The following is a 2,921-nucleotide window of genomic DNA, read 5'->3' on the forward strand; positions in this document are numbered from 1 at the left end:
TGGGTCACCCCTGGGTCACCCCGGCTCCTGACGGTTTCTCTGTCCTTTTCTTTTTCTCTTTGACACCGGGGATTGCACCCAGGGGCGCTTGACCACTGAGCGACGTCCCCAGCCCTTTTATTTTTCATTTTGAGGCGGGGTCTCACTGAGTTGCTTAGGGCCTTGATGATGAGGCTGGCCTTGAACTCATGGTCCTCCTGCCTCAGCCTCCCTGGTTGCTGGAGTTCCAGGCATGTGCCACCGTGCCCGGCTCTTCCCCTGGTCTCTTGGTTTTTATGACATCGGCCTGAGGAATGCTGGTCAGGTGTCCCCCAGGAAACCCAGTGTCCCCTAAGCTGACATTTTCTTGTGATTCGACAGGGTTCAGGCCTTTTGGGGGGAAGACCACAGAGGGGTACCACAGAGGGGTCACATCATGCCAGGGACATTAAGAGGGGGAGGGGGAAGGGGGAAGGGGAGGGGGAAGGGAGGGGAGGGGGAGGGGGGGGGGGGGGGGGACCCATATGATGTCTGCATATGGGTTCCCAGTGACATTAACCCTGAGCTCTACAGCCAGGGACACTGCATGGACATTCTCCAAGTATCTTTAGAAGCACTGGCCTAGCACTGGCCCTGGGTTTGATCCTCAGCACCACATAAAAATAAATAAAGATTTTGTCCCTCCCCTCCCCTCCCCCTCCCACCTCCCTCCCCCTTCTCCTCCCCCTCCTTCCCCCCTCTTTCCCCCCTCCTTCCCCCCTCTTTCCCCCTCCCCCTCCCCTACCCCCTCCCCTCCCTTCCCCCTCCCCCCTCCCCCTCCCCTCCCCTCCCCCTCCCACCTCCCTCCCCCTTCTCCTCCCCCTCCTTCCCCCCTCTTTCCCCCCCTCCTTCCCCCCTCTTTCCCCCTCCCCCTCCCCTACCCCCTCCCCTCCCTTCCCCCTCCCCCCCTCCCCCTTCTCCTCCCCTCCCCCCCTCCCCCTTCTCCTCCCCTCCCCCTCCCCTCCCCTCCCAATCCTTCCCCTCCCCTCCCACCTCCCTCCTCCCCCTCCCCTCCCTCCTCCCCCTCCCCTCCCTCCTCCCTCCCCCTTCTTCTCTCCCTTCTCCTCCCCCTCCTTCCCCCCCTCCTCCCCCCTCCCCCCTCCTCCCCCCTCCTCCCCCTCCCCTCCCTTCCCCCTCCCCCCCTCCCCCTTCTCCTCCCCTCCCCCTCCCCTCCCCTCCCAATCCTTCCCCTCCCCTCCCACCTCCCTCCTCCCCCTCCCCTCCCACCTCCCTCCCCCTTCTTCTCTCCCTTCTCCTCCCCCTCCTTCCCCCCTCCTCCCCCCTCCCCCCTCCTCCCCCCTCCTCCCCCCTCCCCCCTCCTCCCCCTCCTCCCCCTCCCCTCCCCCTCCCCTCCCCTCCCCTCCCTTCCCCTTCCCCTTCCCCCTCCCCCCTCCCTCCTCCTCCCCCTCCCCTCCCACCTCCCTCCCCCTTCTTCTCTCCCTTCTCCTCCCCCTCCTTCCCCCTCCCCCTCCTCCCCCCTCCTTCCCCCTCCCCCCTCCTCCCCCTCCTCCCCCTCCCCCCTCCTCCCCTCCCCCTCCCCTCCCCTCCCCTCCCCCTCCCCCCTCCTCCCCCTCCCCCCTCCTCCCCCTCCCCCTCCCCCTCCTCCCCCTCCCCCCTCCTCCCCCCCCCCCTCCGCCCCCTCCCCCCTCTCCCCCTCCCCCCCCCCCTCCTCCCCCCCCCCCCCCCCCTCCCTCCCCCCCCCCCCCCCTCCCCCCTCCCCCTCTCCCCCCCTCCCCCCTCCCCCCCCTTCCCCCCCCCTCCCTCCCCCTCCTCCCCCTCCCCTCCCTTCCCCTCCTCTCCCCTCCCCCCCCCTCCCCCTCCCCTCCTCCCCCCCTCCCCCTCCCCCCCCTCCCCCCCCTCCCCCTCCCCCTCCCCTTCCCCCTCCCCTTCCCCCTTCCCCCTTCCCCCTCCCCTTCCCCCTTCCCCCTCCCCCCTCCCCCCTCCCCCTCCCCCTCCCCCTCCCCCTCCCCTTCCCCCTCCCCCTCCCCTTCCCCCTTTCCCCTTTCCCTTCCCCCTCTTCCCTCCCCCTCTTCCCTCCCCCTCCCCCTCACCCTCACTCCCCGTCCTCCTCATCCCCCTCCCCCCCTTCCCCCCCAGGATTGAACCCAGGAGCACTTGACCACTGAGCCACATGCCAGCCCTTTTTATTTTGTATTTTGAGACATGATCTCCCTAAGTTGCTGAGGCTGGCTTTGAACTTGCAACCCTCCTGCCTCAGCCTCCCCAGTTGCTGGGGTTACCTGCAGGTGCCATGGTGTCTGCTAACAAACTTTGCTTTCTATTGCAAGAAGGAGGCCCTGTGGTCAAGTGACACTGTCCCAGAATGAGGGAGCTGACTGTCAGGGGGAGGCCCGGGGAGGGACCCTCAGCAGGGATTCTCCAGCCTCGCCTCATCAACTTTAGAGTCTGCTCGTTCCTTGGGGGGGTCCTGAGGGCCCTCCGCAGCCCCCGAACAGCAGACCTGGGGGACGAGGCTGAACCACTGAAGCCCAAGGGCGTAGCAGAGCTGTGACTCGCACATCCAGCCGTCCCTGAGCCCTGTGGTGGCCCCTCCCCAGCTCTGGGAAGGCCCTCCCTCGTCACTGGCCGGGCGTGGAGTACGTGGGACATTTGCAATTTAGTAAGAAAGGCTGAGCTCCGGCCCAGGGGAGCCCGTGGCCCAGCCGTCTGCACTGTTTACCCCAAACAATGACTCGGACATTGCAGGGCGGCAGCCGCGGAGACTGACCAGGGAGCGGGGCCAAGGGCTGACTCAGCCTGTCGCACCTGCGCCTGGACGGACCACCCCGAGGGGACAGGGGCTAAGCGGCTAGCAACTGAGCTCACCCGGAGGGAGGTGCCGCTCACGGTGGGAGGCTGGGTCAGGCCAGCATCGGGCGATGGCTGCAGATGGCCCTGGAGGA

The 2,921-nt window shown here is 67.9% G+C and overlaps 1 pseudogene; it reads left to right on the forward strand.

The window, feature by feature from the left end:
- Positions 1-692: 692 nt before the first annotated feature.
- Positions 693-2,530, forward strand: LOC124087791 (basic proline-rich protein-like; annotated as a pseudogene).
- The last annotated feature ends 391 nt before the right edge of the window (positions 2,531-2,921 follow it).

This window comes from Marmota monax, unplaced genomic scaffold (genome assembly GCF_021218885.2).
Source record: "Marmota monax isolate L192 unplaced genomic scaffold, Marmota_monax_Labrador192_F-V1.1 WCK01_AAM20220418_F8-fsc00021, whole genome shotgun sequence".
NCBI lineage: Eukaryota > Metazoa > Chordata > Mammalia > Rodentia > Sciuridae > Marmota > Marmota monax.